The sequence below is a fragment of the Oncorhynchus clarkii genome, chromosome 9 (assembly GCF_045791955.1).
Source record: "Oncorhynchus clarkii lewisi isolate Uvic-CL-2024 chromosome 9, UVic_Ocla_1.0, whole genome shotgun sequence".
NCBI lineage: Eukaryota > Metazoa > Chordata > Actinopteri > Salmoniformes > Salmonidae > Oncorhynchus > Oncorhynchus clarkii.
In genome coordinates, this window is record NC_092155.1 from 22,895,526 (window position 1) to 22,917,090 (window position 21,565).

Consider the following 21,565-nt stretch of genomic DNA (forward strand, 5'->3'; position numbering starts at 1 on the left):
TCTTCAGAGGCACGTACTCAAAAGAAATACTGCTCTTTAACAAAATAAAGGTAGCTTGTGTTGGCGTGTATTTGCACATACAGTGACTGAAGGTGTGTTGGAAAACCTCCAGAGTGGGATAATTATTCAATAATTATATTTAATTGAGGTAGTAGTGTTAAAGGAAAAACAACAACATACTGGAGGTACTGTCGAGATGAGAAAAGGAGCGTGGTTGACTAATTTATGGTAATGTAGGCAATGACTTACTATGCTCAGGAACTTTGGCACACACTAGGTTCGCGAATTACAGCCGGCACTCTGTTCAGAGGTGCTAAGTACTCTCGCCCATCGGCCAGCAAACGCTATTGGTGTGTCTGAGCCCTTATAATGTAGCATTTGTAGTAACTAATTCTCTAACAGCCTGGTAACTTCTTTTTCCAAGAAGTTGAATGTTGTCTTTCTAATAAAATGACTCAAGTCAACATGAACACATGACCACGACGAGGATGTCTAAGATCAATCGGCAGTACTATGCTCCCCAGAGAGGATTGTGGGTACAGTTGTAATTGGTGCACCTGTTTGTCTCCCGGTCCCCGTTCCCCAGTCAGGGGAGAATTCCATATGCCAGTGCAAAGGTTCTCTCCGTGTCTATAGAATCTCCAATGAACTCATAAAATGCTGCTGGGATGTTTTCGAAGCGTACTCTTTCGCATGAAATTTATTGCCGGATCTTTTTTATTGTTTCCATAACACCTTGCTTTTTCACTCAGGCGAGATAGCAGGTTGCATAGCAGTTATGAGCATTTGGCCAGTAACAAAAAGGCTGCTGGTTTGAAACCTTAGCAGGCATGTCACGCCCTGACCTTAGAGACCCTTTTATGTCTCTATTTTGGTTTGGTCAGGGCGTGAGTTGGGGTGGGCATTCTATGTTATGGGTTTTATGTTTTCTTTTTTGTGTGTTTGGTTGGGTGTGGTTCTCAGTCAGAGGCTATCGTTGTCTCTGATTGAGAACCATACTTAGGTAGCCTTTTCCCACCTGTGTGGTGTGGGTAGTTAATTTCTGTTTAGTGTGTTTTGCACCTGACGGAGCTGTTTTGGTTGTGCTTTTGTTGCTTGTTGTATAGTGTTCAGCTTTACCATTAAAATGACGAACACGTACCACGCTGCGCTTTGGTCCTCACCTTCTTCCACCAACAGCCGTTACAAGGCAAGGGGGGAAATATCTGCCGGTGTGCCCTTGAGCAAGGCAGTTAACCCACATCAACAACTGCTCCATGGAAGCCAATGATGTCGATTAAGGCAACCCCCGCACCTCTCTGATTCAGAGGGGTTGGGCTTAAATGCGGAAGACACATTTCAGTTGAATGCATTCCGTTGTGCAACTGACTAGGTATCCTATTTTCTAGCTGACTCTTGCTGCACTTGTATTTCTTAACGGTTCTTATGCGGTTCTCTTGCAGTCTATAATAGATTTGGCTTCACCTGGTGTTAAGTAGATGGACTAAGAGCTATGGGGCGTTAGACACATTACAGCACATTTCACTCCACAGATGGGTGTTTCAGTGTCTTCAGTGTGATGTGGTTTAAAAGCTACTCTCTCTCGGCACAGGTTGCTAGGTGATCCAAACGAAAGGTGACATTTACAAATGCTGCTGCCGTAAAGTAAAGACATGGGTTAGGAAAACACAAAGGGGCCATGGACTTCATTGCTAAGTAGTTGACAGTGGCAAAACTACGGTGTCATGTACTGGTACTGTGCAGTAGGCCTCTTATGCATGATTGGCTGAGTACTTTTAAAGACAGCCATTAACACGTTTACAATATAATTACCTGCCAGAACATTCCATTTGAGCTTTTAAGACTTCTAACTTTGTGACATAGCTGTCTGGTTCCTCAGAGTATTTTGGTATCACTTAAGTTGAAGTGGCACAAATCCACACATTTTATGACTACCAACTTCTGCTAGTGAACTATAGTTTGAGTTCATGTTAGCAGACAGCTGAGAGTCACAGCAAAATGCATCTTTACAAAACAAAGGTTATGATAACTGACTTATGGTTTTGTAACAAGGTTAACATTTTTAGTAGACATTTTGAATTGTTCACACATTGTCCGTTGTCATTAGAAAATGACCCAATGTTGTGCTGGTGTTAAAGGCATTATGTCAGGTATCTGTTTAACCATATTTTCATTGCATAAAGCCCAAATGTATTCTCCTCAGTAGGACTGTGAGTAAATACATTGTCTCAAGCTGCCTGTGTGCATGTGAGAGTATATACAGTATGTGTGTGTGTGTGTGTGTGTGTGTGTGTGTGTGTGTGTGTGTGTGTGTGTGTGTGTGTGTGTGTGTGTGTGTGTGTGTGTGTGTGTGTGTGTGTGTGTGTGTGTGTGTGTGTGTGTGTGTGTGTGTGTGTGTGTGCGTGTATGTGTGTGTGTGTGTGTATGTGGTTGTGTATGTGTGTGTGAGAGAATGTGAGCGACTGTGTGAGTGTGTGTGTGCTTGCACATATCTTTGCACACGTGTGTGAATGTTTGGAGGGAGCTTGCCATCCAGCCCGAATGAGATTATTTCTTACGCAGCTCGAGGGGACTCTTACCCCAGGGTCATGTGACCGACACGACAGTGAGCACCATCACTCTTTGCCCCCGCCCCCGGCGATAGGGAGCCCTGCCGGCACAGGCATCCTGCCCAAACTGGCAGATTCTGCTTCCCTCTGCTCCCCTCTCTCCCTGAGACACACCCTACTCTAACACTGATGCTGTGATATTACACACCCATTACCTGCTTAGAAAATTGAAGATATATGAAAATATGCATATATTACAGTCTGAAACATGTCAGATTTGATCTTGGATTTAAACACATGAAGGAAAGCATTGCGATGCCAAGCAAGATTTCAAATCAAAGTCTATCGATTATAAAGCGAAATACTTGTGTTTCTAGCTCCAACAGCGCAGTAATACCTAGCAATAAAAACATAATTAAAATGATTGGGCTTTGGATGTGTTAATACAATCCTGAAACTATACTCCAATTGCTTTCTTTTAAGAGAGGTTTGGAAATACACTTACTATAGCAGCCTGTTGAGATAGAGACATCAGGTCAGGTGTATCTATTTACAGTAGACCAGGTGTATGTATTTACAGTAGATCAGGTTATTTAATTTCAGTAGACCAGGTGTATGTATTTACAGTAGACCAGGTGTATGTATTTACAGTAGATCAGGTTATTTAATTTCAGTAGACCAGGTGTATGTATTTACAGTAGACCAGGTGTATGTATTTACAGTAGACCAGGTGTATTTATTTACGGTAGACCAGGTGTATGTATTTACAGTAGATCAGGTTATTTAATTTCAGTAGACCAGGTGTATTTATTTACAGTAGACCAGGTGTATTTATTTACAGTAGACCAGGTGTATGTGAAATAATCCTTCATATGCAATACTGTTGCACAATTCACACCTGAATGCCCAATACTTTACAAGTTAATGAAAACAAAGACACACATTAGTGCTTAAACGTTAAAATAAACAATGAAAACCCCCCTTTAACCTGAGAAACCAAATACAAGAGGCAACCTTAATCAGTGAGCACTCACTTAGGAGCCAGTTCAAAGTGGTGGTAAGTAGAAAATGTTTTGAAACTAATGAAAGACAAATATGAACCGAAACATTTCTTAAAGACTGATCTGATAGCTAGACTCTGGTGTTTGTTCTTTGACATGATACAATCCACCATTTCGTGAAGGGACTAGCGATAGCATAGCTTAATTAGGTTAGCAAGACTAATCAACTATGTTTTTAGCAAACAACGTTGGTGAGGGGAGAAATGGAGGGAAATGTCCGACGTGATAGCTCACAGGCACACCGTCACAGTCCAAAACATTTCAAATTTGGATCTGTTTTAAATAAATCTCATGAGAGTCATAATCAAATGCAGTGAATAGCTCAATCATGCTTTATCAATATTTTATTAATATCCATGTGAATTCAACATCTTAGACCTATCCATTGCTCTGTAATGTTAAGTAGGTTTTTCTGTCATCCCTGGTCAATTCAACTACAGTTTGTTTAGAGTGGAGTTGCACAATTTTAGTCTTGGAGGGCTGCAGTGTTTACTGGTTTTCACTTTAGTTGTTAATCAGTGAATGATCAGATTATGCACTGCACAGTTTATTACATGCTCTCTCTCTCCCTTTCTCTCTCCATCTCCTCTCCTAGGTGGGGGCATTGGGGGTATTGGTCAGACAGGTGTTGTTGGTGAGAGCGAAGCTTGGGCATCAGGCAGAATGTTGGCATCTGCATGAGTGGAACAGAGGAGCCTCAGTTCTGGGTGAGTTCAAGGCCCACATTCACTATATCTCTGGCACAATCAAATCTTCTGCCCTTCTGCAGTGCATCATGAAAGAGCAACTTTCTCAGTGGGAAAACACCATAAACAAAATCATTTGGGACAGTATGAGAAGAAATCAACGCCGACAAATGTTTCGAAAGGAATCTCAACAGTATTTATAGCCCTATAAGTAGGAAGTAGGAAATTACTTAAACTCTGCTTTGTTAAAAAATATAACAATTTTGGAAAACCGCTCACCAAGCTCTGACCAGGACCAAATGATTCCTCGATACAATACATAGACGTATTATATCAGACAGTGATTTAACACATTTTCCACAGAAGTCCTTTGGGTAAAAACTTGTATTTTGAAAGGTACCATTTCAGCGTATACAGCACTGTGGTGTAATGTTCGTCAGTAAGCATTTCACGATAAGGTCTACTACACCTGTTGTATTTGGTGCATGTGACATAAAAGCTTAGATGGGCATAGCTGATGTGATCAAGACCTTCAAACAAGTTAACATTCACAAAGCTGCAGGGCCAGACGGATTACCAGGATGTGTACTCAAAGCATACCCGGACCAACTGGCAAGTGTCCTCATTGACATTTTCAACCTCTCCCAAACCGAGTCTGTAATACCTACATGTTTCAAACAGTCCACCATAGTCCCTGTGCCAAAGAAAGCAAAGGTAACCTGTACCGTAGAACTCAGGTCGGTAGCCATGAAGTGCTTTGAACGGCTGGTCATGGCTCACATCAACACCATCATGCCGGAAACGCTAGACCCGCTCCAAATTCGCATACCGCCACAACAGATCCACAGATGACGCAATCTCAATCGCAATCAATCCACACTTCCCTTTCCCACCTGGACAAATGGAACACCTACAGTGGGGCAAAAAAGTATTTAGTCAGCCACCAATTGTGCAAGTTCTCCCACTTAAAAAGATGAGAGAGGTCTGTAATTTTCATCATAGGTACACTTCAACTATGACAGACAAAATGAGAAAAAAAAATCCAGAAAATCACATTGTAGGATTTTTAATGAATTTATTTGCAAATTATGGTGGAAAATAAGTATTTGGTCAATAACAAAAGTTTATCTCCATACTTTGTTATATACCCTTTGTTGGCAATGACAGAGGTCAAACATTTTCTGTAAGTCTTTGCAAGGTTTTCACACACTGTTGCTGGTATTTTGGCCCATTCCTCCATGCAGATCTCCTCTAGAGCAGTGATGTTTTGGGGCTGTTGCTGGGCAACACAGACTTTCAACTCCCTCCAAAGACTTCTATGGGGTTGAGATCTGGAGACTGGCTAGGCCACTCCAGGACCTTGAAATGCTTCTTACGAAGCCACTCCTTCGTTGCCCGTGCGGTGTGTTTGGGATCATTGTCATGCTGAAAGACCCAGCCACGTTTCATCTTCAATGCCCTTGCTGATGGAAGGAGGTTTTCACTCAATATCTCACGATACATGGCCCCATTCATTCTTTCCTTTACACGGATCAGTCGTCCTGGTCCCTTTGCAGAAAAACAGCCCCAAAGCATGATGTTTCCACCTCCATGCTTCACAGTAGGTATGGTGTTCTTTGGATGCAACTCAGCATTCTTTGTCCTCCAAACACGACGAGTTGAGTTTTTACCAAAAAGTTATATTTTGGTTTCATCTGACCATATGACATTCTCCCAATCTTCTTCTGGATCATCCAAATGCTCTCTAACAAACTTCAGACGGGCCTGGACATGTACTGGCTTAAGCAGGGGGACACGTCTGGCACTGCAGGATTTGAGTCCCTGGCGGCGTAGTGTGTTACTGATGGTAGGCTTTGTTACTTTGGTCCCAGCTCTCTGCAGGTCATTCACTAGGTCCCCCCGTGTGGTTCTGGGATTTTTGCTCACCGTTCTTGTGATCATTTTGACCCCACGCGGTGAGATCTTGCGTGGAGCCCCAGATCGAGGGAGATTATCAGTGGTCTTGTATGTCTTCCATTTCCTAATAATTGCTCCCACAGTTGATTTCTTCGAACCAAGCTGCTTACCTATTGCAGATTCAGTCTTCCCAGCCTGGTGCAGGTCTACAATTTTGTTTCTGGTGTCCTTTGACAGCTCTTTGGTCTTGGCCATAGTGGAGTTTGGAGTGTGACTGTTTGAGGTTGTGGACAGGTGTCTTTTATACTGATAACAAGTTCAAACAGGTGCCATTAATACAGGTAACGAGTGGAGGACAGAGGGGCCTCTTAAAGAAGTGGTTACAGGTCTGTGAGAGCCAGAAATCTTGCTTGTTTGTAGGTGACTAAATACTTATTTTCCACCATAATTTGCAAATAAATTCATAAAAAATCCTACAATGTGATTTTCTGGATTTTTTTTCTCATTTTGTCTGTCATAGTTGAAGTGTACCTATGATGAAAATTACAGGCCTCTCTCATCTTTTTAAGTGGGAGAACTTGCACAATTGGTGGCTGACTAAATACTTTTTTGCCCCACTGTATGTGAGATTGTTGTTCATTGACTACAGCTCAGCTCAGCTCAACACCATAGTGTCTACAAAGCTCATCACTAAGCTAAGGACCCTGGGACTAAACTCCTCCCTCTGCAACTGGATCCTGGACTTCCTGACGGGCTGCCCCCAGGTGGTAAGGGTAGGCAAAAACTGGGTCCCCTCAGGGGTGCGTGCTTAGTCCCCTCCTGTACTCCCTGTTCACCCACGACTGCGTGGCCAGCAAGACTCCAACACCATCATTAAGTTTGCTGACTACACAACAGTGATCACTGACAACGATGAGAGAGCCTATAGGGAGAAGGTCAGAGACGTCACAGTGTGATGCCAGGACAACAACCTATCCCTCAATGTGAGCAAAACAAAGGAGCTGTGATTGTGGACTATTGGAAATGAACATCGACGGGGCTGTAGTGGCGCGGGTCGAAAGTTTCACGTTCCTTGGTGTCCACATCACCAACTAACTATCATAGTCCAAACACACCAAGACAGTCGTGAAGAGGGAACGACAACACCTTTCCCCCCTCATGATACTAAAAAAGTTGGCAATGGTCCCTAGATCCTCAAAAAGTTGTACAGCTGCACCATTGAGAGAATCCTGACCGGTTGCATCACCACCTGGTATAGCAACTGCTCGGCAATTGACCGCAAGGCGCTACAGAGGGTAGTGTGTATTGCCCAGTTCATCATTGGGGCCAAGTTTCCTGCCATCCAGGACCTACAGTATATACTAAGCGATGTCAAAGACTCAAGTCACCCAAGTTATAGACTGTTCTCTCTGCTACCACATGGCAAGCGGTACCGGAGCACCAAGTCTAGGACCAAAAGGCTCCTTAATTAAAAGCTTCTACCCCAAGCCATAAGACTGCTGAACAATTAATCAAATGCCACCCGGACTATTTACATTGACTCTGCTACTACTCGCTGTGTATTATCTATGCACAGTCATTTTACCCCTACCTACATGTACAAATTACCTCAACTAACCTGTATCCCCACACATTGACTCGGCACCTGTACCCCCTGTATATAGCCTCGTTATTGTCATGTCATTTGCTTGTGTTATTTTTATTAATTTTTATTACGTTAGCTTATTTAGTAAATGTTCTCTTAACTCTGTTTCTTGAACTGGGCTCCCGAGTGGCGCAGCAGTCTAAGGCACTGCATCTCACTGCTTGAGGCGTCACTACAGACTCCAGGCTGTATCACAACCGGCCGTGATTGAGAGTCCCATAGGGCAGCACAATTGTCCCAGTGTTGTCCGGGTTAGGGTTTGGCCGGGGTAGGCCATCATTGCAAATAAGAATTTGTTCTTAACCGACTTGCCAAGTTAAATAAAGGTTAAATAAAAAACTTCATTTTTTTGTTAAGGGCTTGTAAGTAAGCATTTCACGTTAAGGTCTACCTATACCTGTTGTGTTCGGCACATGTGACAAATAAAATTGGATTGATTTGATCCATTATATCCTCCATACCCATGTCCTGCTCCCTCATTCATACCAACGACTTACCAATCTTCCATTAACCAAATAAATGACATAGTCTATGTCCCAAACAGCAATCTATTCCCTATATACTGTACTACTTTTTAAAGTAGGGCACTATGTAGGAAATAGGGTTCCATTTGGGAAGCAGCTATAGAAACTCAGGCTGATCTGATAGCAAAGACATGTGGTTGTCATAGAGGAAAGATCAGCAAGGAGAGAGGGCTTGAAAATGTCAGCATTAGTGGAGCACAATTTCTCAATCTGACCAGCAAATATGGCTCTCTTTTTGTTGTTGTCATGTTTACAGTTCCCACCCAAATACAGTACATTATTTTCCACCATAATTTGCAAATAAATTCATTAAAAATCCTACAATGTGATTTTCTGGATTTTTTTTCTCATTTTGTCTGTCATAGTTGAAGTGTACCTGTGATGAAAATTACAGTCCTCTCTCATATTTTTAAGTGGGAGAACTTGCACAATTGTTTGCTGACTGAAAACTTTTTTTCCTTCACTGTATATACATAAAAGAAAAAGCTATTTCAGGTTTTTGAAAAATGCTAAATTCTCCAAATTACCCATCCCCTCCATCCTCACGTACCTGGTGCCCCCTCTAAAATAATGTGTGTATGATGCCCCTGGACCTCAATAGGGCCATTTTAAATATACATCAATATTAGCATCACTAGAAGCTGTGGAAGACCACCAACCATGAACTGGCCGATCCCTGAATATTTTTTTCTGTTCAAAGTGACTGAGATTCTTGTTTGTCATGAAAAGCCCTATATAAAAGTGCTATATAAAATACATATATTATTATTATTATACAGACTGATGCATTATGGGAAATATCTATCTCACTGCCACAGGCCCTTTAGGTGAAACCTGTCCTCTGAAAGAAAGTGAAAGTTTCCCCTCAGCTGGCCTGATACAGTGACAGGGCTCACAGCCACAACACATTCAGGTAGGTATAAATATTGCAGGCGGAGAGCTTTTTGCTCCATGAATTATTACAAAGTCCAGTGGCTTTATGTAAGCTTCTGAGAGCTATCTTCCCTCTAGCTTTACTGTTCCACTCTGCACCAAACAGCGACTTGGGAACATGGAGGTGTCGTGTCTTTGGCTATGCCGGATTAAGTGATATGACATGCTATTCTATAAAGTAATTTATCCGTAATTAATATTACCTGATTGAGCTAATCATCATAATTAACTAGAGAGTCGGGGCACCACAAAATAATATTTATAGAGCTGTTATCTTCCGAATAAACTCTTAAATACCTAGTAATATTTTACATCAATAGCAGTCAATATTAATCGTCACCTTAATTCAGTCTCATCTGAAAATGGTAAATTCTTGGTTATCTTCAAGAACGTTTGCTAACAAGTTGAATCAGCAATACAACATTGGGTTTAATTATGTATTTACTAAATACCCAACTAATCACTCAACATTACACATACACATACTTAATCATAACTTGATTACAAATTACGTCATAAAGGAAAACGTCCCTAGTGGGCGGAACAGATATGACAGCTTGTTACACAGAAGAAAAGGGTCTGGGTTTGAGTGAAAAAGCGGGAAGACTGAGGAACAAAGGGCGAAGCTGTGCTATCGTAAAAACAATATCTTATGCATTCTAAATTACCGCCCATTTGGAAAAGGAAAATACAATAAATATTTACTCTGAGCTGCGCTTCAGTAGGTTGGTGGTAGATGGAAGGCCTTGTTGCAAAAAACGCCCTTTGAAGAATGTATCTGCTGGTAAATTGGATACGTTGTAGTAACATTGTTGTGTGGTAGACGGGATACTCTGTCTGTTCCTTCCTAACCGGCGTTTGCAGTTGCTGTTGCTAACTCAACGGCTAGGAGGTATCACTTCTGTAGTGAATAAGAGTTAAAAGTTCATACCATTTGCAACCAAAGCTCACGCTGATGTTGGCTTCGTTCTGTAGTTATTATCTGAACCATTCTGACATTGGACCGTCGTCCTCACATCCTCGGAACAGGAGGTTATAATGTCGTCAAGGCTTTATATAGGAAGGGAGAAAAGGGGTCTGTTTCACAGTTTACAACCTATGTCTCTTCACGTGGGCGGGCCACTGAGTTGGGCCTAATTCACTCATGAAAACCCAATTCTCACATTTAAAAGCTAAAATCACATTTCATCCCATCACTAATAATGTCATATTCAAACATTTAAATTGAACAACAATTCCATGTGAATCCGATAACTCTGATGTGTAGACTTTACACTGTAGAGTTATATCATCTTATCATTGATGAGAATTTCTCAGATGACAACCGCATTGACATTATATTCATTAAGTACCACTGCATATGTTCAATTGGTCGGATTACCAGAATATAGTTCATTTCCCCCCACCTTATGATGTTCCCAGAATCTCTATGTTAACCAAGGGGTTTGCAAATGTAACATCAGTAGGGTAGAGAGAGGAAAAAGGGGGGAAGAGGTATTTATGACTGTCATAAGCCAACCCCCCAGGCCAACGTCATGACAGAGGTATAAAGCCAGCATATAAACACAAACACACAAAGATATACACTTTGGGTATAGACCGACAGACAGACAGACAGACAGACAGACAGACAGACAGACAGACAGACAGACAGACAGACAGACAGACAGACAGACAGGCAGGCAGACAGACAGGCAGACAGACATATAGGCAGGCAGACAGACAGGCAGACAAGTAGATAGACAGACAGGCAGATAGGCTGGCATGAACACATACACATACACTGGAGTTGAGTTTAGTTTTAAGACTAACAATATTCTGAACAACTTTAACTTTAGTAGAATCATGATTATGAAATGGGTGTCTAAAGACATCACCTAAAAACAAATCTTGCAGAGTTAGTTTTTTCCCAACACCATGTCCTATCCTCCTGTGGATTTGGAAGCGCTAAATTATTGATGACTTTACATGACATAGCTGACTGAGTTAACATTATTCCTGCTTCTTAAAATAGTTTTGTTTTTCTCTGACTCCTTTTTGACAAAAAGATAGGGACAGTAGCTTTCTGAAAAGTAGTCAGGCATTTGTGTGTGTGTGTTTGTGTGTATGTGTGTGTGTGTGTATTTGTGTGTGTGTGTGTGTGTGTGTGTGTGTGTATGTTTTTGCATATCTGTGTGTTTGTGTCTCTGCAAGTGTGTGTGTATGTGTCAGTGTGTGTGTGCACTCATTTGTGCATGTGTGTATATGCACATGTATATGTGTGTGTGTGTGTTCTCCTTGTTTATTGAAGGAGGACACAGTGACATGGAAAATATGTTTACCGGAATAATTTTTCCCCAGTGTTGTTTGTTTCATTCTGCATCTCAAAGTCAAAATAATAAACATCACTGAATTGGGGCCATATTCACAATGTGTCGTAGAGTATAAGTTCTGATCTAGGATCAGTTTTTCCTTTTAAATCATAATGAATAAGAGATGGGTCCTGATCCTAGATCAGCACACTGCTCTGATGTGCTTTGTGAATACAGGCCTTGGTGTCTTCTCCTTTCTATTTAACTGAATATCACATTATAATCAACTTAATGTGTACTATTTTGTATTACTGTGCAGGCTGCTGTGAAATAAATATTTATTTGCCTAAATTATTAAGTAACGTTCAGTTTGAAGATGGTAACTTTAGGCAACAGTACACATTTTATTTAGCCTTTACTGAAAAGGTCAACTTTTGTCAGTGTACTTTTATCAGGAATAGAAAACCAAGAATAATGTGTAAGCAGTAACATTTGACATGTTATTAGGCGTTAGTGTAAGGTACGAGTTGTTTCTGGTTATGTCACTGGAAGGTAAAACTCCTGGCCATAGTCTGGATGCTAGGGATTGTCTTGAGTCAGTACTTCTGAAGAAGCCATGATTTGGTTTTTCACCAAGAAATTGTATGTGCATCCCACAGCCCATCTTCATATTTTTTTCTGGCATAAGCTGTGTATTATGTGAAGCAATGAAGCATCTAAGTCTTATTTGATAAATCAGATTTGACTAATGTGTTCAAAGAAGATCAAAATAAGCATCTAAATTGAAAATGACTTTATTTGGTACAGTGCACACTGAAATGAAATGACAGGTCAGCGGCTTCTGTGAATTAGCAAATAGCATAATCCCCTGCAGTTAATAATGTCTTTTAAAAACTGCCTGTTGGAAAAGACAGATATGGTTTGGACAATGGATCAACACCGGTTTGTGTCAGATGGTGTTTTGTTCCAAGGTGAGTTTCTGACTTTGCTAGCTAAGTCTTCAATAGACAGGAACAGTGATTGTAGAGCCTTGCTAGCTAAACCTTCAGTGGACAGGAAACAGTACCTGTAGAGCTTTGCTAGCTAAACCTTCAGTGGACAGGAAAAAGTGACTGTAGAGCTTTGCCTGCTAAACCTTCAGTGGACAGGAAACAGTGACTGTAGAGCTTTGCTAGCTAAACCATCAATGGACAGGAAACAGTCTCTGTAGAGCTTTGCTAGCTAAACCTTCAGTGGACAGGAAACAGTGACTGTAGAGCTTTGCTAGCTAAACTTTCAGTGGACAGGAAACAGTGACTGCAGAGCTTTGCTAGCTAAACCATCAATGGACAGGAAACAGTGAATGTAGAGCTTTGCTAGCTAAACCTTCAGTGGACAGGAAACAGTGACTGTAGAGCTTTGCTAGCTAAACCTTCAGTGGACAGGAAACAGTGACTGTAGAGCTTTGCTAGCTAAACTTTCAGTGGACAGGAAACAGTGACTGCAGAGCTTTGCTAGCTAAACCATCAATGGACAGGAAACAGTGAATGTAGAGCTTTGCTAGCTAAACCTTCAGTGGACAGGAAACAGTGACTGTAGAGCTTTGCTAGCTAAACCTTTAGTGGACAGGAAACAGTGACTGCAGAGCTTTGCTAGCTAAACCATCAATGGACAGGAAACAGTGAATGTAGAGCTTTGCTAGCTAAACCTTCAGTGGACAGGAAACAGTGACTGTAGAGCTTTGCTAGCTAAACCTTTAGTGGACAGGAAACAGTGATTGTAGAGCTTTGCTAGCTAAAACTTTAGTGGACAGGAAACAGTGACTGTAGAGCTTTGCTAGCTAAACCTTTAGTGGACAGGAAACAGTGACTGTAGAGCTTTGCTAGCTAAACCTTCAATGGACAGGAAACAGTTACTTTAGGACTTTGTGAATAATTTACGATAACACAAACCGAATAAATGAATTCTGATTGATATAGAATACTTATTATGTTTAGGAGCTTGATTACTTCTCAACTAATGTGGTATTCTAGAAAGAAGGATTATTAAATTAGCCAGTTAACTTTGATAAACAGTCTGGTTGATTAAGAAAGCTACATTTGTATATTGGTTGTTGAAGTGATTTCAAGCAATATTTGATGGTTAACTGGCCATCTCATTGATCCACCTTTCTGGAACAGCCCGCAGCTACAAACCCATATACAGTATTTTCATTCTATTTTTTCCAGAACAATTTTTCTTTGAATCATTTTTCTTTGAATTAATAAAGCGTTCCAAAATGCTTTCATTTGTTATTAAGTCATGTTCCCCTATTAAGTATAACCCTGAGTATTTATGAGCATTACATATACAGTATATGAGAGCAGTTTTAGGTAAACTCGTTTAGCTAGAAGACTCAATGGAAAGCATGAAAGCATGAGTGAAGGAGGAATTCCAGCCGAACGTTATTATTTGATGAGTTTAATTAAATCCCATAGTTTGTCTCAGGGCGATTCAGGGGGTTTGTGTGTTTAAGACTGATTCATTTTTCATGACGCATAACTGGAGCCTGACTTCTCATTAGTGAGTAGACTGCATGGCGGCTGAGGGCTCGCTGTCTCTCTGGCTTTTGAAAAACAGATGTCTGATCTTTCATTTACCTAGTGCTCCACGTGGGCAGTCTATGGTACTCTGCATGAATTTGATGTGAAAAGAGTGGCTGATGCAAGTGGCGAGACTCAGTTAACCATACATTAGTATTTATACAGTAGTATTTATAAAGTATTTATAAAGTTTTTGATTGCTACTGTGTAGATACTGTCGAATGGATGTGAGATGTGGACTATAGGTGAACATATTTTACAATGGATTCTGAAGTAATGACATTCATAGTGTATTCGTCTTCGCAAACTTTTTCAGTTAGCTTACGTACAGTACATGGTCACTACAATGTAAAATGCACATGTATGTGTCTTCAGAAAGTATGTGTTTTTGTCACTGGCCTACATACAATACCCCATAATGTCAAAGTGGAATTATGTTTTGGAAATTTTATAAATGGAATTAATAATAATAAAAAATATTAACAAACCTTTGTTATGGCAAGCCTAAATTCGGGAGTAAAATTATAATAAATGATAAATGTATGTATTAATACATTTCAATACTAGTGTCTCTGTACCCCAAACATACAATTATCTGTAAGGTCCCTCAGTCAAGCAGTGAATTTCAAACACAGATTCAACAACAAAGACCAGGGAGGTTTTTCAATGCCTCGCAAAAAAGGGCACCTATTGGTAAATTAGTTTTTTTTAAATCAGACATTGAATATCCCTTTGAGCATGGTGAAGTTATTAATTGAACTTTGGATAGTGTATCAATATACCATAGTCACTACAAAGATACAGGCGTCCTTCCTAACTCAGTTGTCGGAGAGGAAGGGAACCACTCAGGCATTTCACCATGAGACCAATGGTAACTTTAAAACAGTTACATAGTTGAATGGCTGTGATAGGAGAAAACTAAGGATGGATAAACAACATTGTAGTTAGAAGCCTGTACAGGATAAAAATATTCCAAATCATGCATCCTGTTTGCAACAAGGCACTAAAGTAATACTGCAAACATTTTGGCAAAGCAATTCACTTTTTGTCCTGAATACAAAGTATTATATATGGGGCAAATCCAATACAACATATTACAACATATTACTCATTACCATTCCATTTTCCAGCGTAGTGGTGGCTGCATCATGTTATGGGTGTGCTTGTAATCATTAAGGACTGAGGAGTCTTACCAGGATGAAAAATAAATGGAATGGAACTAAGTGCAGGCAAAATCTTAGAGGAAAACCTGGTTCAGTCTGCTTTCCACCAGACACTGGGAGATTTATTCACCTTTCAGTAGGACAATAACCTAAAACACAAGGCCAAATCTACATTGGAGTTGTTTACCAAGACAGTGAATGTTCATGAGTAGCCGAGTTTCAGTTTTGACTTATAATAATCTATGGCATGACCTAAAAATGGTTGTCTAGAAATGATCAATAACCAGTTTAAAATAATTTAGAAAAAAAGTATGGAAAGATGTTGCACAATCCAGGTGTGGAAAGCTCTTAGAGACTTACCTAGAAAGACTCACAGCTTTAACCTTTAGCCAAAAATGATTCTACAAAATATTGACTCAGGGATGTAAATAAAATATTTCTCTATTTCCTTTTCAATAAATTAGCAAACATTTCTAAAAACCTGTTTTCATTTTGTCATTATGGAGTATGGTGTGTAGTTGGGTGACAGAAAGAAATAACACTGGTAAGTAAGTAAGGCTGTGGAATAAGTCAAAAAGTATGAATACTTTTTGAAGGCATTGTGCATTGCTCCTAAATGGATTTCCTATGCTACACCTATTATTGGCACAGCATAGTGTGATTAATAGTGGGAACATGGATCAATATGGATGTTGGCAGATTAACAACTAACTCCTCAGCTCTCAATGAGGCAATTAATGAACATTCAGGTCATTATAAAACAATGTTTACTCCATGTTTACTCCAAAATGCACAAAACAAGGCTGGAAAGGTGAATATGGGTAACCACTACATATTCATTCCATTTCAGCATGTGCTGTGTTATCTTTGAAGACACGCTAAGGTAGTACGTTTACTACACTGGTAAGTAAGGGCTGTACATTGTTCCATCAGTAAATTACAATACATCCACATGATGGTGCTGTTCCTCATTGAATAACCATCTAGGATCAAACTAGTGATGCCACTTCAGTTACGGAGGGGATTCAGATTATAACCTTTCAAGGTACAGAGTTTTTCAAACTGTATATATATGCCCGTTACGATACATACTGTACAATTTATATCATTGCTTCATGGACTGAGAATCTTAGACGCAGTTGCAGAAGCTATGTACTATAGATTGAAAAGCATTAATATATTTTCTATAAACATAATTAACAAACATATTAATACACAAATAATTAATACGTTTTTAGTTTGCCTGCACCACAAACATTTTTGGGGGAATATAATCTCTTTATCAGTTGTTTACCTAATGTATTTGATTTGCTTAAAATCTCACTGCCAAAGTGAGCTTTCATATTTTGAAAAGATCAATGACAAACAGAGAAATAAAATAAGATTTAAAAATAATTAAATGTAATTTTTTAGGGAATTGTCTGGTTATTTAATCTTGGACAAATGAGATTTGGTTTTACAGACCCATTTGATTTATTTCAAGCACATTCAGGCCTATAAATAATATTATGAATACACATTTGAAGAAGACAATTTGGATAAGCGTTATTCTATTTTGCATGAAGTGAAACAATGCAAATTATATATTGTTCAATACATATCCAGTAGATGGCAGTCAAGCAATGTAACATCTCTCTCTGCCACTGAAAGTCCCCACTCCCCCTTTAGCACTTTTAAAATATTCCTTTCCTCCCCCTCCGCTGCAAGACACTACCAGGTCTCTTACCTTAGACAACGTCTTCATCCCTCCTTGTCCGGGAATGAAAAGTGACAGTGAGAATCAACTTTTATTTCATGCAGTAATGAAGTACAAAGCCTATTTGTACATGCAAAAAAGCTCATACAAGATGAATGTTATCCCAAAGGAAGTCCCCCCGAACCCACCCGCCCCAACCTCCCTCCCTCCCTTAGTTTTTGTTGCTTTATTCTTTCCACCACCTCCTCCTCCACCTCCTCTCTATCGCTCCTCTCATCTCAAGTCCGATGGCGCCACCCTCACCATCTGTCTGTTCAGCGGCCCATGCTGTTGGCATTGTACAGTGTTAGGAGAGCGGGAGAGTCTCTGGAATGGCGCATCTTGAATCCCCCACTTCCTCTCCTCCTTTCACATCGCCACCATCACCCGTGTTGTCTATAAAAAGCCTTCCCACCTCTATTCCTCATTCTGGCCATCACATAGCGGCTGGTGGTGCCTTAATTGGGGAGGACAGGCTCATAGCAATGGCTGGAATGGCATTAATGGAATGGTATCGACACATCACGCACACGTTTTACTTGTGGTGATACCATTCCATTCACTTTATTCCAGTCATTATTATGAGCCATCCTCCCCTCACCAGCTTCCTGAGGTCCATCAAAAGCATGCATAATTTCAGCCCATATCCCGGCTTGTTCATCTGATGTAATGGAAAGACAATATTCTTCTCATTCGGAAATAACACCTCGTATTTCTTTGCCCCAAAATAGAACCATCGTAGTGTAGAAGGTAGATTATTAGATAAAAGAGGATTTGATTAATTTGCCTTATGTTTCATCGTTTTAATGTCATTGATGTTGCTGTTTTGAGGATGCACTACTTGATACAAAGCTGTACAAATACTGGCTGACACAATTGGTTATTTGATTTTGAATTTCTGCATTTATTCTTCAACCATGGTGTCTCCAACTCAACAGTATGATATACCGTATACCTGAGTTTATCACAGACATCTTCCACATGATGAGTGTCAGAAGAGTCATGCGTGGTTCATGAAAATACATGCATACACGTGCATCCGTGTGTTCAAGTGTGATGTGTGTTTGTGTGTGTATTCTGTTTACATACAGTAAATGAGTGATTGTCTGTGTCTTGAGAGTGAATAAATATGCAGTCTCTATTGAAGACATCCAACCAAGCCATCATTTGACGTGTCAGTTCTCTTGACTGTAAAGGCCTATTTTCTCTATCTTCTCCAACATGCATCTCTCTTTCGCCTGCACTGATCTAAAAACATAGCTGGGAGCAATACATTGGCTCCCTTAGGAAGGAAGACATGCAGAGGAAGCCTCATGACTGTGACATTCCTCTGATTCTGATTTGGAACATTCCATTCATTCATTCCTCACTAAACAATGTTGCCATAATTCCTTGATCGATTGACTCGATGAAGCTGTCAATCATCCATGAATGCCATTATCTAATTTTCCATGCACTTTCATGGATTTTTTGTATTGCCAGACTTGCCTGCAAAACACAATTCAACAGAAGTCCAATCTACATGTTGGTATGGACTTAAACTATCCCTGGTGAAAGCAGAGTAGATGAAAGGAATGTCATTTTATTTTCTCACATTGGAATGTTATTTTTCATATGAAGGAGAAGTAATTACATTTTTCAGCCAAGGATGAGGCCCCGCTAAGAACTCCATCTTTCTGGAAAAATAATCGAAACAAAACTGCATAACCCCCACTCTTCCTCCGTAGACGCCGAGTGCTTTTAAAATGCTGGCTGTATTCAAACAGTGATAAGCGAGGGGAGCTATCTACAGGGGGTTTGGAATCCACCTATAAATATTGTTGTGTGTGTTTCTAAAACAGATTTATGTGGCCTATCATTTAAGAGGCCCAGAACTGTGGGTTAATGCAGGCTAATATGATATGTTGTATAGAATATTGTATGGATGAGAAAGGTGTTATGGGTTTGCCCAAAGGCTTATCAACCATGGTCAATGTCCTTTTGAATGTTGCATTCAAAAGGACGTGTCATAAATGCATGGAGTAAAGAAATTCAACTTTGAAATTGCATCTATAGCCTTGGTAAAACAGCACAAATTACTATGGCTTTTTTTTGTAGCCACGCTTATCCACCGTGATCAAAGTCCTTTTGAATACTGCATTCAAAAGGACGGGTCATATATGTAGGAGTAAAAAAAAAATGCAACCTTGGAAATGCATCTATAGCCTTTGTAAAACAGCAAAAATGATTATGATTTCTTAGTAGCCGCCTTCCAACTATTTTCTGTATAATGCCCATTTTCTCAGATACTGGTGTAAATGGATGACCTAGGTATATGATGGTTTATATATCATAACATTCGCAAATTATACATCAGGAAGAGGATCCCACACTACTATGTCAAGCAAGTCAAGGTTTCACAAGGGAGACCTACTGTGATCACACTTACCTTATTTGTCCTAATAATGCTGTTTGGAATCTCATCTTCACTACCAGTAGGCCTCATAGTGGTTGAGTAGGGACAATTGGATTGGGTGATAGGAGACAGGCACCCCTGGCGCCGTGCTGTTACCATGTCCACACTTGTAAATCAAGCTCATTGAGGCCTAAATGCTGATGATTATGACAGCCCAATCACTGGGGAGTGGGGGAGATTTGAGTTATGGGTTTGGGGAGGATGCCCAGAAACTAAAGAGAACTGGAAATTGAGAAAGAGCACACGTTACCCCAGATGGACACTAATGCTCTGGTGCCTCTGAAGTGAACGAGGACCATTAGCTCCACAAAGTCAATGGAGTATTCAGATCTAATATGTTGGTGTTTACTTTCCATTATCATGTTATGTTTTTTTGGAGAGATAGTTCAACTGTATTTTGTAGTGTATTGTTCTACATTCAAAGCAATCACACATCCACCATGCATAGACATTTAGGAAGCATAATGTAACTTCTAAACATAGCACAACTACAGAGAAACACTTAATTTGAGATTGTTTGACTTGAACGCCAGGTGATGTGTCAGTTCAAGCTAAATGATTTGGTGCGTGTGTACGAGGGAGCATGCATGTGCATGTATACTTGTTTGCAAACCTGCCGGGCAGATAATCCCTGTCACCTACTGAAGGCCACTGGCCCCAGATCAGTTGTGTAGTTTCTCAAGTGCCTTCCAAGATTAAACCAGGACCTCACCTTTTTCTCCACCTGTCCACTGCAGGTCCCCTCAGAAACCTTTGAGAAGGGTTTAATTTTCACTAGATTAATAGAGTCCTATGAGATTCCCTGAACTACTTCAGGTTTCCTACCTTCGGGCTCTTCTCAAATCCCACAGGGGTCTCATTACTCCAGGTTATGAAGGAGGGATGAAGCTGAGGGATGTGTTAGATAGACTTTGATACGCCACTGACTGAGAGTTTAAGTAATCCACCTGCCCACTTCAATTCTGTTGAATAGCAGTGACCCATGCACAAATTAGCTGAGTCATTTAGGCCTTGTCCACTCTGCTCTCAACTTATACTACTCAAAATCACATCTGTTTTCACTGATTTTCAAAATTAGGTATGCTGATATCCCACTTTACTCACTTAAATTGTACATTACAAAAACAAATACAAATATAAATTACATTCTAAATTTGTTGATTTGATAACACCTTTACAGGATAGACTGCTATAATGCTTTATGGCTAAATTGTGCATCACTGTAACTCGTCATCAGATCATATGAAGAGATCCACAAATGTATATTCAGATTAGAGTAGGTCTATATGCCATACTTTGCGTTTAGAGCTGAGGGATGATGCAGTGCCATTGATCGCCAACCATATAATCAGCCACAAAGCCTGACAAGTGTAGTGCCAGATATTTTAGAGATGCAGACAGCAACACACTGCTACAGGTCATAAACCCTCACCTTCACTGCTTGATGTTTATCTCTGTTTAGCCCTGTCCAATATTAATGCAAATAACAATGCTTTTTTGGGTGACATTTTTATGGTTATCTTGCCCACGCCCCTAGATGTGCTGATGTTACAAAGCTAATGGATTCAAAGGTAACCTATGGCTCGAGTCCTGTCCAGCCCCTTTCCCCCCAGTCACTTGTGTATGCATTGAGCTGATAAGTACTGCGATTCATTTTCCCCATGGCGGAGCACAGTAAAAAACTGGGGAGTAATAATTGCTTCCGGCCGAGACGAGGAAGGCTAAATATGCTTGATTGCCTCCTAAGCCTCAATGCCGGGTAATGAAATATGGTTGTATCTCGGACAGGAAACTGTGCCGATAGCTTTCTTGTCACTTTTTCTGCTATTCGTTTTTGGGTCTTTTTTTATTATATTTTTTACTCCCTCAGCAAACCCAACATCTGTGTCATATTGTGGCATAGAATCCATCAAAGTGTAATTTATTTTCAATGAACGTTATCTTTGTGATAATATTATAATTACAAGGCCAAATCGGGTCCTAATGATGTATTCCTGGCCACATCAAATTGGCCTTCCCCATATATTCCCCTGTTCTACATTTAATTTGTGTGTTCGTTAGTATGG

At 40.2% G+C, this 21,565-nt stretch overlaps 1 protein-coding gene across 3 annotated transcripts in view; it reads left to right on the forward strand.

The window, feature by feature from the left end:
* The window catches only part of LOC139416097 (receptor-type tyrosine-protein phosphatase delta-like), a 602,231-nt gene that overhangs the window by 244,644 nt on the left and 336,022 nt on the right, over positions 1-21,565 (forward strand). For all 3 annotated transcript variants that reach the window (XM_071164375.1, XM_071164379.1, XM_071164380.1), the window contains exon 6: positions 4,206-4,317. The gene's annotated coding sequence lies outside the window, so the exon portion shown is untranslated. The remainder of the gene's footprint in view (positions 1-4,205; positions 4,318-21,565) is intronic.